The sequence below is a fragment of the Microcaecilia unicolor genome, chromosome 3 (assembly GCF_901765095.1).
Source record: "Microcaecilia unicolor chromosome 3, aMicUni1.1, whole genome shotgun sequence".
NCBI classification, from domain to species: domain Eukaryota; kingdom Metazoa; phylum Chordata; class Amphibia; order Gymnophiona; family Siphonopidae; genus Microcaecilia; species Microcaecilia unicolor.
In genome coordinates, this window is record NC_044033.1 from 142,597,892 (window position 1) to 142,611,851 (window position 13,960).

Sequence of the window (13,960 nt, forward strand, 5' to 3'; positions counted from 1 at the left end):
GTCAATTCGTGGCAGTGGATTCTTCTGTGAGTTTGATAGGTATTCTAGCATATCCGCACCCGAGTGCTAATTTACTTTAGTTCAATGTGTACGCTGCACAAGCCAGCATGTTTGAAAATATAAGTGAGATTAAAATAGTAATGCTACCAACAATAAAGAACGACAACGAGGATGCAGCAGCTCATAGGTTTGCTTGCTTTGTTTTGAGTGTACTAGATGACAGCTGCGCGGGGAAGAGGAAATAGAGACGAACCTAAGTGGCTTCAAGGTGTTGACGTCATCCCTGCTCCTGTTTTCCTCCACCTCTTTGGTATAGAATGTCTGCGGGGCGGGTTTGTGGCTCGTGCTCTGTTTATACCGGGTGCTTCCTCGTTCTATCTGTCATCTTCCTCCACCCCCACAGCTAAGTGAGCCGGTTGATTGAGACAGAAAACTAGGACAGCTGTTGCAGAAGAGGAGAGAGCTGATCGTAGTACGTCCCGATCCCTGCGGCAGGTACGGTGACCCACTCCTTCGGGTCGAGCAGTGCAGCAGTGAGCGTGTGTACTGTGCTCGCGCCGCTGAGCTTTTCTCCCTTGTTGTTGTGCTGCTTTGAGTATTCAAAGCAGGTATATTTAGATCATGTCACTCTTCATTGCGCCTTGAAGGAACCTTGTTATTTACTTAGATTAGCACTAAACTTTAGAGAGCAGAGGGGACTGGCTGCGGCTCCTTTTACAACTGGGAATGCTAAAAGGCATGCGTGTAGGTTGCCTGCTTAATTTTGAGTAAGGACGTTGTGTTGGCAGCGGAGAAGGGGACCAATTAAATAATAGCGACCGCATTATTTGGGTGGGGGGAATCCTTTCTCCACCCCCATGCTCAGTTTGCTCACATGGCGAAACTGGACGCGGTTCATCGCTTAATACTGGGGATGCTCACAATAACTACCGAGCTGACGCTTATTCCAGTTAATTGCTTATTGTTACACGGGAGAACACTTATTTTTAAGGGACTGTAACTGGCCGAGATGACCAGAGAAAATAGTTTGACAATTACAGACAAGCGTAGCCAGGATTTAATGTGGGGGGTGGGGGGGGGGGGGGCTGACCTTTTGTAAAATAGTGTGAAGTGGAAGGGCTGATCCATATTGGCACCAAAAATCTGTTTAGCGAAGCAGTTGGTCCCCAGTTTGCTTTCTTCCTACCTTAAGCTGTCCATATGGTGCTGGGCTACCTTGTACTGTCTGAGTTCGGCATATTGCAGTCTGGTTTAGGATGGGCTGGAGAGAGCTTTGACGGAAACTCCAGTAATTTGGAACGTGAGGAAAAACTATGATCAAGTAGTTCATTGTTGATTTAATCTAGAACTGAGAATGAATGTAACTGTTGGGCAGACTGGATAGACCATTCAGGTCTTTATCTGACATCACTTACTATGGTACTTTTTTCCCCCAAGTGTAAAGAAATATTCCATTGATTTGTAAACATTATATGCTGGAGCAGTTATGAAACTGAGAATGCAGTTAGAAGATAGTCTTATGCTTAGTCTTTTACAAAAGGCTGCATCTCAGCTTTTTCTAAGGCGCTCTGACTTTACAGGATGTAATGTAAAGGCAGATTTTCTCAGCAGTACAGGGATATCAGCTATGGAATGTTATTCTGACCTAGATTGTAAACATGCTGTTCCAGAAGTAGATCTGATGGCAACAAGAGGCATAGGAGCCAATGTTTCAAAATGATTGAAGGATGCTGGAAGGCAGAGGAGATAAATAAGTGAACATCTGAATAGGTTTTGGCACTACTTCTTAGAAACCTGACTGTCTTGATATGTGATGCTATGGTAAAGACCGACATATATAGGTAACATTTTCTCTTAAAATGGTTATTGCAGATTTAACTGGGAATATCAGGGTTTATGAGTTGTGTTTTTGTGATGTTTCGCAGTAGGGCGAGTTAAAGGTGCTTTCTTTTGCATTGTTGGAAATATTTGATTAAGTCATGACGTTTAGGTAAGATCAAAGAACCAGTTTTAAATATATGTTCTTGGCTCCATGCAATAGGCTTATTGTTTTCAGCACAAGAGCTGGAAAACTATGTATTTACTAGCATATAGGTCTGCCAGTTACTTAAATCTCTTGAAAGGGAAAGGCCAAAATACTGTTGAAACAAAAAGAATCTTGATAAAGGAGAAATTTACACGTGATCATAGAGGGAATTTGAATGGAAGCATAATATTGTCTCTCTGCTTTTGTAAATGTGATAAACATAAAGCATGCATCTGTTCATAAATAGTTATCTAGTTTTAATATCTACGTTTCCCCATATCTTCCTTATTTAACTTGTCTCTTGGCGTTTGTAGAAGTTACAAGGTTTGGAAGCCAGGCTACAGTGAACAATAATGCTCTCTTCATTTTCCATTAGAGAAGATAATTAAAGTTTTAAGGTTTGCCAATCCCCTTGATAAACTACTACAGAAGATTTAAGTAATGTTACACAGCGCGTTTCAAACCCATACAAGAGAGGGTCCATGTTCTTTGCAGCTTACATCTAGTCAACAGATGGATGCTTAGGACAGATAGAGCTTGAGGTACCAGTGACAGCTCTACATTGGTGGCCAAAATGTTTTGCTGGCATCATTTCTCTCTTCTTTGACAGGTGACTAGGTTAAACCAAACAGTCCTGGGAAAGTTCCTGTGTTCTGAATCTCGCACAACACTGATTTTTTTCAGCGTTTCATAACATAAACGCTTCTAGGATTATGTGTGTATTAGTAGGTGCATATATGCATCCTACTACTACTACTTAACATTTCTAGAGCGCTACTAGGGTTATGCAGCGCTGTACAGTTTAACAAAGAAGGACAGTCCCTGCTCAAAGAGAATGAGATGGATGATGGTCAGGAATCAAATAGGATGGTAAAGTATGGCTTGACAAATTTTCTTTCAGTCCAGGAGCCAGTCCAAAAATTTAGGAGCCAGCAGCTGAAGCCTCTTACCTTTCCCCACTCCACAACTCCCTCACTGCCTCAACCATAGTTCAAGGGTAGTGAGAGAGGGGCATCCTCTCAGACGTCTGTCACAGATCTTTTGGAATTTTCTAGATATGTTTTCCCTTTCTGTTTTCATGGGGAAAAAAAAGCTTAGTAAATCACATGCCTATCGCACCACTGCATAGCACCAGCAGCCTCCCTTCCTCAGCGGTGTACCAGAAACTCCCAGTTAGCTATTCCAGTTATCGGCTATGGCAGAGGGTTTCAACCATTCTCCCCTTCTCGATCATCACCCCCACTACTCTGCCCTTCCTCACCTGCCCCTCTCTCATTCCCTCCTTCTAGGACCGCCGAGGGTTGGGGGGGGCAGGGGAATTCCACAGGGCCTGACCTTCAAGGAGGGCCTGGTGCTAATATGACATTCCAGCTCCTGTGCGCAGCAGAGCAGAGTTATCACGCTATCACGTTAACTCTGCTCTGCTGACCACATGTCTTTCTTCCTTTAGCATCCCGCCTCCTGTGTGAAGTACTTTCTGTTTGGACTGGCAGGAAGAAGGACCTGTTCAGTGCAACAGAGTGGAGCAGGCCCGGAGGGGGGTGGGGTGGGCCCGGCTTTGTCTCTCAGTGGCCCTGCCTCTTTCCTTATTTTCCTTTTTTTCCTTTTATCCATCCTCTTTGTCTCTTTCTCCTCCTCCTGTTGATCCTGTACCCTCCTCGCCAGCCTCCGTTTTCAGTTCCCTATTGCAAGTCCATTCCTCTCATCCCTTCTGTCCTCAATAGCAGTCTCTTCCTTAATCATGCAGTTTCAATCTTCCTAGCAATCCTCCCCGACAATAGGCAGATTCCAGGAGGATTAGGGTTTACTTCCCTGTTTTCTTGTATGTGATTTTTGTTCTGGTTTTTTTTTTCTTTTCACCCTGTGTCTCTGCTTTTTGTGCTTCCAGTCTTTCTATTTCTCTTCCTGATTGTCTCCTTTTCTTTTCCTTTGCCCGTTTTCTTCACCTACTCCTTTTTTTCCCCTCACTCTCTTGTTCTCCTCTGAGAGATGTGACCCCCCCCCCCCCACCCTCAGCCTTGCTGTCCCAGTGCTATCTCTGCTTGGTGTAATTTTGAACCATGCAGTGTAGGAACTCCGGAGATAGTCTTACATTTTCAGATCTCATGAGGGTTTTGCACTGGTGGCTCAAGCTTCAGCTGAGTCACATTACACAAGTGGAATGTAAAAAAAACAAACAAACCTCAACTGTTCACAAACTCATGGATACCAGGGTACAATTTCTAGATGCAATGGTGACCCGGAACCTGAGATTTATTGAACCCTGTGCTAAAACATCCTAGAGATGATTCCAAAGGGTGTGGGGGAGGTAAAACTGTATTGTTTTTGTATTGGGCAAGTTACTGAAGGAAAAGATTTTCAATAAGGACATGTTTGTCAAGGCCCTTGTACTGAACCAGAAATGCCTCTCAGAAAGGGAACACAAATGGTTGATTGGTGCTTTTAGCCTTGAGGCTTGAAACTCACGAGAGGAATGTCATTGTGCTTTTCAAAGTCTGTTTCCCTTTGGTCTTCATTAGGCTGGAAGTCTACTCTAGAATTTTTGTATGATCCAAACGCACAGTAACAAAAACCGTGAGCCTGCCCATTCTGTTCTAAGCTGTCAGCAATGGTGACGCTTTCCCTCAAGCTAAGAGCAGTGTGTCAGTCTGGCTTTGGAATCTGATTCCACAACTAACTCTTGTTATCATTCTTTAGCTCTGACGCATGTGGTTCATAATGGCTGTTGTCTTAACCCATTAAGAAGCATGCCATGGTTTGTTTTGTATTAGTGTAATAGTTTGATTGCTTGTTTTTATGTTTGATTTAGCTTACCTTGGCAGCCTCATTTAAAAAGATAAAATTGATGGTCTTACTTGCATTTAGGTACGATAGATATTTTAATTGCCATAAGTTTTTGAGTTATATAGGACAGTGGTATAAGAACATTTAAACTGAAACTCAAAAAGAATAAAATAGTTGACCATGCTGGGCAGAAACTTTCTTCAGAAGACACATCCTACTGATCTTGCCCCTACTGCTTAATCTTCTGTTACAGCCTTGCCTTGAATTGTTATTGTATGCTCTGAGATCTGTGAGTGGTGGTGGTGGGGGGACATCCTTGTCTTCGTACTGCTGTATGCCTTTGTTAGAATTCAGATCATTAAGATCCTGGGTTGATGCATTCCAGCTCACTACCTAATTTCTAGCGCAGCCTTGGCTACCTAGCATTTTGAGAAAACTCCTGTGGTTGGAGATTGATGGGGGCGTTTGCTTTATTTTGATGTATTTGTTTATTTCTGGGCATCATATACTAACTCCAACTTAGGTTCTGCTAGCAGACAGCTTCTATGATGTTAATTGCCTGCTGCTGATTCAGAAAACGAATCCACAATATCAATATCTCTGGTAACATCCAATGACATATACACACAAACCAGGACTTTTAGCCACCAACTCAAAGAGAGTGCTTGAAACAGTTCACACCAGTATAATATAATAGAAATTGTTGTGTATGTAGAGTACCCTCAGATATTTACCACTATTACTGCAGTCAATAATGCTGCTACAAAGTGGCATATTTCATCGGGTAACTCTAACAAATTTTTTTGGGGAGCAACATATGCTCATTTTTTCATGCTTCCCAATCACCTCAGTGCTATAAAATCGCTTATCACTTTTAAAAATATATATACTAGGTGAAAACTGTGCACTTATCTTGACAGATTCTTGCCTCGCTGACAGAACTATCTTGCCTCCCTGAAACATTCATCAGTTGCCTTCCCCTGAAACCACCTGACTCCTTGGGGTTTCAATCACTTTCCTCAGGGACAAGGATTAAGGCTGCATAATTCTTTTCTTCCTCATTCTTTTTTTCTCAAGCAAACAACAAGACAAAGCAAGACCTGCTGATTCAGGTCATGTCTTAGTGATTATGTTGAGGCATAGGAAAAAATAAGGAGAGTAGAAATGCAGTGGAAAAGATGCTGCTTTACTGTAGTAGTCAAAATGGAGGAGAAGCCTAGTGGTTCGTGCAGCTGCCTGAGAACCAGGGGAATGGGATTCAATAAGGTTCCCACTGCAGATCCTTTTGACGCTGGGCAAGACACTTAACCCTCCATTGCCCCAGGTACAAAATAATCACCTGTATATAATATGTAAACTGCTTTGATTGTAACCACAGAAAGGCAGTAGGTCAAATCCAATCCCCTTTCTCTTTCCCTACAGTGGGTATAATTTGCCGATATTACAGTGTAATTACATAGAGGGGCATTTTAGAAAGAAACGTCCAAGTTGGGATTTGGATGTCTTTGATTTTCGGCGATTTTCGAAACCAAAAGACGTCCATGTCAAAAATGTCCAAATACAAGCCATTTGGACGTGGGAGGAGCCAGCATTTGTAGTGCACTGGTCCCCCTGACATGCCAGGACACCAACCGGGCACCCTATGGGGCACTGCTGTAAACTTCATAAATTGCTCCCAGGTACATAGCTCCCTTACCTTGTGTGCTGAGCCCCCCCAACCCCCCTCCCCCCCAAAAACCCACTACCTCCAACTGTACACCACTACCATAGTCCTTACGGGTGAAGGGGGGCACCTAGATGTGGGTACAGTGGGTTTGTGGTGGGTTTTGGAGGGCTCACTGTTTCCTCCACAAACATAACAGGTAGGGGGGGATGGGCCTAGGTCCGCCTGCTTGAAGTGCACTGCACCCACTAAAACTGCTCCAGGGATCTGCACGTGCTGTCATGGACCTGAGTATGACATCTGAGGCTGGCACAAAATATTTTGAAAGATGTTTTTGAGGGTGGGAGGGGGTTAGTGACCACTGGGGGAGTAACGGGAGGTCATCTGCTCCAGTGGTCTTCTGGTCATTTCGGGCACCTTTTTATGCCATATTCATGAAAAAAACACGCCTGGGTGAAAATGTCCAAGTTTTACTTTAGGACGTCCCTGCTTTTTTCGATTATGGCTCAAAGACGTCCAACTGTTAGGCACGCCCAAGTCCTGCCTTCACCACGCTTCCGACACACCCCCTTGAAATTTGGACGTCCTTGCAACGGACTGTAGTTGGAGACGTCCAAAATCGTGTTTCATTTATACCGTTTTGGACGTCTCTGGGAGATGGACGTCCGTGTTCCGATTTATGTTGAAAGATGGACATAGTAGATGACGGCAGAAAAAGAAAATGAGCCTGATAGTAACATAGTAAATGACAGCAGATAAAAACCTGAACGGTCCATCCAGCCTGCCCAACAAGATAAACTCATTTTAAATGGTATGTGATACTTTATATGTATACCCGAGTTTGATTTGTCCTTGTCTTTCTCAGGGCACAGACCGTAAAAGTCTGCCCAGCATTGTTCTTGTACTAAAAATTCTGACGCTAACGTCGAAGCCCCTTAAAATTTACACTCCAGCCCATCCCTGTCTATTCCGTTAAGATAAGGGTGTAGACCATAGATGTTTGCCCAACACCAGTTTTGCTTCCCAATTACCGGCGTCACCACCCAATCTCTGCTAAGATTCCGTAAATCCATTCCTTCTAAACAGGATTCCTTTGTGTTTATCCCACGCATGTTTGAATTCAATTAGCGTTTTCATCTCCACCACCTCCTGCGGGACGGCATTCAACGTATCTACCACCCTTTCTGTGAAAAAGTACTTCTTGACTTTACTCCTGAGTCTGCCCCCTTCAACCTCAATTCATGTCCTCTAGTTCTACCACTTTGCCGTCTCCGGAAAAGGTTCATTTGAGGATTAATACCTTTCAAATATTTACCATGTCACCCCTGTTTCTCCTTTCAACCAAGGTGTACATGTTCAGGTCAGCAAGTATCTCTTCGTACGGTTTGCAGCGCAAATCCCATACCATTTTTGTAGCTTTTCTTTGCACCACTTCCAGTCTTTTTACATTTTTAGCAAGATACAGCCTCCAAAACTGAACACAATACTCCAAGTATTGATCCAAGGCATCACCTTTACATTGACTCTTTATAATCTTTGAGTTTTTTTTTTTTAAATTTTAAAGTATTATTAAAATATTTTGTTTCATGTAGCAATTTTAAAAAGTTTTCTTACTGCTGAGATTACTTTCGGTTTCTAAATGTTTCAGCATATTATTTTTGTTGTTTTAATTTAAAGTGATTTGCCCCGGTTCTGCATTTCTGACTTTACTCTTTGTATATCTATTTCCAGAGGGAGCAAAAAGTAGAAAATAGATGTTTATTGGCAACCTTCGAGTTCAGTGACCTCCCAAGCTATGCTTTGATATATGTGCAGGAAAGTTTGTTAGTCAGTGTGGAATAAACAAGATTTACTGTGACGATGGACAGTTTAGAAAGTGGGAGTTAAGCAGAGTGCGCACCCCATGAATGCTGAGGGGTTTGGGAAGATTTTCAAAAGATCCAGAGAAATATCCAAAAAACATGGATGCCAGTTTTCACTCTGGGACTCTAAATAAGCAAGGACTTTATCAGCACCATGGGTAATGGGGAGAGGGGGAAGGGTGAGGGGCTGCTGGCATTCCTTTATCCCTGTGTTCTCTGAGTCAGGCTTGCTCCTGACCATTCATGCTTTCGACTCAAAAGAGCTTTATTGCTTTCCTCATGAATTGGAATATCTGTTCTGATTCTGTAGGTTCCAAGATCACTTTTGAATTAATGTATTGTCTTCCTGTATAGCAGTTGCTTTCTGTTCTGTTGGTACATTTTGCTTTCTTGATGGGGAGAAGGGAAGTAGAGTTTGGGAGCTCAGGAAGGGAGAGAAGTGCTGGACTGCTGTTGGGGGGGGGGGGAGCTGGAGGAGGGAAGGGACAAATGCACTGGACCTATGGGGGGGCACTGCTGGAGGGAAGGGACAAAGGTGGTGAAGCCATGGGGGGGGGGGGGGGGGGATAACAAGGAGATTAGTGCAGGAGCTTTTAACTGCTGTAAGGGCTCCTGTGTTAACTTTTTCCGGGACCGAGCACTAATGCTGCGTTGAATCTGGGTTTAGTGTGCGGGAAAGTCCACATTAAGACACACTAAGCCCAGGTTCTAACGTCCTTTAGTAAATGAGCCCCTTAGTTTTTATTAGAATGCCAGACTTACTTAGGGGCCCTTTTACTAAGCCTCGAGTTACCGCACGGCTACTGCATGGCTCTTGTAGTAATTTCGTTTTTGGCACACGTCCAATATACGCGTCCGAAAAAGAATTTTTATTTTCAGACGTGTACCAAGTGGCAGTTGATGCTGTTAGGTCGTGACCACCCACTTACCACGTGTGTCTTTACCGCTAGGTCAATGGCTGGTGGTGAGGTCTCAGACCGCAAAATGGACGCTCGGCAATTTTGATTTTGCCACACGTCTATTTTTGGCCAAAATTTTTAAAAAGCCCTTTTTTACAGGTGCGCTGACAAATGGATTGGCGCGCACCCAAAACCCACGCCTACACTACCGCAAGCCATTCTCTAGCGCACCTTAGTAAAAGAACCCCTTATTGTTCATTGTAAACCATTAAATTATTCTTTGAGATGGACTACTCTACAGAATGGAATTTCTTTACGGGAAAATGCCTCTGAATGTCAGCGATCTGTATATTCTTACTTTGCAGGTACGCTGGATCACTGCTCTTCATCGGCAAAAACCCCGGTATGATTTTATCATTCTCCTTCAACCATTCATATTCTCAACGTTTTAATGAAGCAAATATTTTTCCACTAATCTTTATGTTCTCTGCCCATCTTGTTGTGTCAGTACAACCACCCAATGGGGTCCCGTTTCGCCCTTCTTTATGGGCTTCGTCAGGGAAAAACACTGGTGTGGTTAACACTCTCTCAGACGTATGGCATCTGCAAACATAGGAACTACAATCGTTCATCCATTTCCGGGGTGCTCAATCTTTAATACCAATTCTATCATGGTCATAAATGTCCTGTTAACATCACGAGCTCAGAAAGTCATTTGCACTTACTTGTGTTCGCTGTTCCTACTTTGTCAGCTGTTTGGATGGCTAAGATGGCCGTTGTCTATTTAAGGTAGATGCTCATTAATTCAATGACGTCATCTGTCAGTCAGAGAAATACTGCCCATTGAATAATCGTATTCAGACCCTTTGGTTCTAGCGATTGTAAATTGAAAATCTAGCGTTGTTCAAGTTGGAGGAGACATCTATCTCTGTCTCCCCCTCTCACATCAGTATGCACCAGAAATGTGTAAATTCCTGCTTGGTAAGATTACAATGTGCCACTAACGGAGATCCAATTTTGGATATCTTTATGCATGATTTGTGTTCCAACAATCTTGTATGCAATTTCCTAGTGGTTTTCCCCACATAGATTCTGTTACATGGACATTGTAAGATGTAAACCACAAAGCTCAAAGTACAATCAGTGTTGGATTTTATTTCATAGGTCCGTTGATCAATGGGGTTCATGAATTCCTTGCATTCAATAGTTATCCTGCAAGAGCTACATCTCCCACATTTTCTATGCCCCTTAGTGATTACTGTTGGATAATTAGTGAGATGTGCTGGACTTAAGACTTCCTTCAAATTTTGTCCTCTTGAAAATGCTACACGTAGTTACTATGTTGAAATAATTCATGGGTTTTAACTATGTCCCAGTTTTTCTTGATTATATTTCCCACCGCTTCCCCTCCCTTTGAAAATTTTAAAACAAAGGTTTCCATCGTCTCCTCTTGTTCAACTGTTTTTTTCATTTTTCTCTAATAATAATAATAATTCTCTATTGGTGTATTTTGCTCTGGTGTTTCTGACTGTGGGTGGCGGATATCCACGTGTCTGTGAAGATGTTGATAACTTTTTTGCAGAGTCCTTAAAGTCACTATTATCAGCACAAATGCGTTTAAATCTCAAAAATCATGAGTATGGGAGACTATTTTTCAACTGTCTGTGATGGCAACTTCCATACTGCAGCAGAGTATTACGATCAGTTGGTTTCTTAAACACTATTGTTTTCCACTTATGTTCCCATTGTATTTGTGTGTCTAGGAAATGTATTGTGGTGTCAGATTGTTCATGAGTGAACTGAATTGCCTGATTACAATTGTTGAGCCAATTTATAAATCTGGATAAAGATGTTTCATCCCCTTCCCATATCATAAAGACATCATCTATAAATCTTACCCACAGCAAAATCTTCTGCTTCTCAACATATGTGTTTAACCATGTGGCTTCAAAATCCGCCATAAAGAGGTTTGCCATCGAGGGGGCAAATGTCGCCCCCATAGCTATACCTGTGGTCTGCAAAAACAAATCCTCCCCAAACAAAAAATAGTTTTCTTTTAAAGCTAATGTTGCTTTTAATAAAAACTCTGTCAGGATTTCTACTGGTTTTGGTCTTTTCTCTAATACAGTTTCCAGTACTCTTATGACTTGATCCTGAGGTATGGATGTATATAATGATTTTATGTCTAAGGTCACCATTAGAATATTTCTATCTTTCGGGATCCCACAACTCTCAAGTAAATTCAAAAAATGTTTGGTATCCCTTACGTATGATGGTGTAGTCCTTACATATGGCTGTAAGAAATAATCCACAAATATTGATAAGGGTTCCCAAAATGGAACCCCTGGAGGACAAGATGGGCCGCCCTGGAGGTTTTGCTAGCTGTTTATGTATTTTGGGTAAGCAATACATAACCGGAATATATGGATGTTTTTTGTTGAGGAACTGAAATTCCTTTTTAGTGAGGAACCCCTCCTCTAATCCCCCATATATTCCGGTTATGTATTGTTATCTCTTCGCGTGGCCATTTTTTTTTGTCCTGGCTGCGGAAAAGATGGCCCTGGCGTGTGGGAAAAAATGCTGCTAGCGCAGGGCCTTTTTCCTACAGCTTGGTAAAAGAACCTCTAGCTGTTGCTAATGTGGTCATTTTTTAATGGCCACGCGACAATGGCAATATAACGCATGGACATTTGATAGAAACATTGGTCTCCGCTTAACACAAGACTATCTCTACTTCAGGAAGCAGGTGAAAACTTGGCTTTTCAACTGGGCCTTTAATGGAAGAAGTAACTAACTTGTTAGTCTCACTCACATACACAAGGAGTGACACGGGCTGCACATACTGTAGCAGAACATGTTCATCCACTCCTACCCTAGCTAGATAATATTTAACCATTTCTCTAACTTCCTGTTCAACTTTCTTCAAGTTAGTCACCTTACTTTCTAACTCTTCTTACTCTCTTACTTATCTATATGTTCCATCTTTGCTTATACCCTTCACTATCAATTAAAATGTTCTATTACATACCGTGTTGACATTATAAATAGTATACTATGCTATTGCTTATTTTTAATCTGTTCTTACTGTGCACCGCCTTGAGTGAATCTCTTAAAAATGTGTTAAATAAATCCTAATAAATAAATAAATGAAAGATTTCAGAGGAAATTGGAAACTCATGGGATTGGAGGTAGTTTTCTATTGAGGATTAAAAACTGGTTAAAAGATGGAAAACAGACAGTAGGGTTAAATGGTCAGTATTTTTAATGGAGAAGGGTAGATAATGGGATTCCTTAGGGGTCTGTGCTGGGACTGCTGGTTTTTAATGTATTTATAAATGATCTAGAGATGGGAATAACTAGTGAGGTAATTAAATTTGCTGACAACACAAAGTTATTCAAAGTTATTAAATCGCAAGAGGATTGTGAAATTACAAGAGGACCTTATGAGACTGGGAGGCTGGGCATCCAAATGGCAGATGACGTTTAATTTGAGCAAGTGCAAAGTGATGCATTTGGGACAGAGGTTCCTGAACTATAGCTGTACGATGCAGGGTTCCACATTAGGAAAAGGATCTGGGTGTCATCGTTGGTGGTACATTGAAACCCTCTGCTCAGTGTACAGCGGGGAGGGCCTCCCTAGGGTCAATGACTGGGGAAGCTGCAACCACCTCAGCTCTCTCTGACCACCAGGGGCAAAGAAGCCAGAAGCTGTAACCCTTTACAACCGGAGACCAGTGGCTGAACAGGGCCCTATGAATTGGCCGCATCAGAGTGTAAGGTACCACTTCCAGGGCCGCTGCCACAGAACCAAGGACCTGCATGAAATCCCAGGCTGGAAGCTGGGAACGAAGCAGGAGCAAAAGAATCCGATGCGGTAACTTAAAGTGCCGCCCTCCGTGAGAAACACTCAAGCTCACAGGGAAACCAAAAGAACACCTAAACCAGAAAGGAAAACAAAACAGGAGGCGAACCATTGTTGAAGGGGCCTCCACACAGGCTTGACAAGAGGAGGCCCAGATTAGCCAGCTGTCCAAGTGCAAGAGAAAACAAAACCTCCGTCTCCGCAGAAAGACCGCTAAGCGCACGACCTAGGAAAAAGGTCCCCGGGCCCGAGAGGAGGCCAAATGGCCAGGACCGGAACTGAAAAAGAACTGCAGAAACAGCCCTTGTTCAGTATCCCTGAGAATAGACCTTTATGATTCAGGTTCAAGTACTAATGAACAAACCTTTTTCATATGTAGCAAAAAAATCTAAAACAATTATGCAAAGTGGTGGGAACTCAGATTGTGACTTTTTCACTACCCAGGAGAATAAAAACACTTTTACGCTTCTGTATAGGCAAATGTTAAGTACAGTGTTTCCTGGATTTCAACATTATTTCTACTGCTCTAACTGAAACCACTTCCTTCTTATTACTTCCCTTTCTAATGATAGTCTTATGTTTTACATGATACCAGTCTTTCCGAGGTCAAAAAACAAAGATACTTCCAGACAATGAACTCACACTGCATGAACATTTACATCTAATGCCCCAAAGGCACAATATTTACAAATAGTGAGGTGGCTGGGTGGTGAAGACCTAGCTCCTGAACTCCTGGGTGCTGTGTTTAAGGGTCCCCAGAAGAACAGTCTTACTCTATCCCATTCATACCAGAGTCCTCCTGTGCCCTGATCCTAAGGAGGTGCTACCCTCATTGGTGGCTCTATGCACTGTCTTGTATCCTGT

General features: G+C 42.5%; 1 protein-coding gene across 2 annotated transcripts in view; it reads left to right on the forward strand.

Annotated features, from left to right (window-relative positions):
- The first annotated feature begins 334 nt into the window (after positions 1-334).
- Positions 335-13,960, forward strand: part of LOC115465727 (ribonuclease T2-like) — a 100,165-nt gene continuing 86,539 nt past the window's right edge. Inside the window, exons 1-2 of one of the 2 annotated variants that reach the window (XM_030196421.1) lie at positions 335-495; positions 9,600-9,637. The gene's annotated coding sequence lies outside the window, so the exon portion shown is untranslated. The remainder of the gene's footprint in view (positions 496-9,599; positions 9,638-13,960) is intronic. The other variant, XM_030196420.1, reaches the window with a different exon arrangement.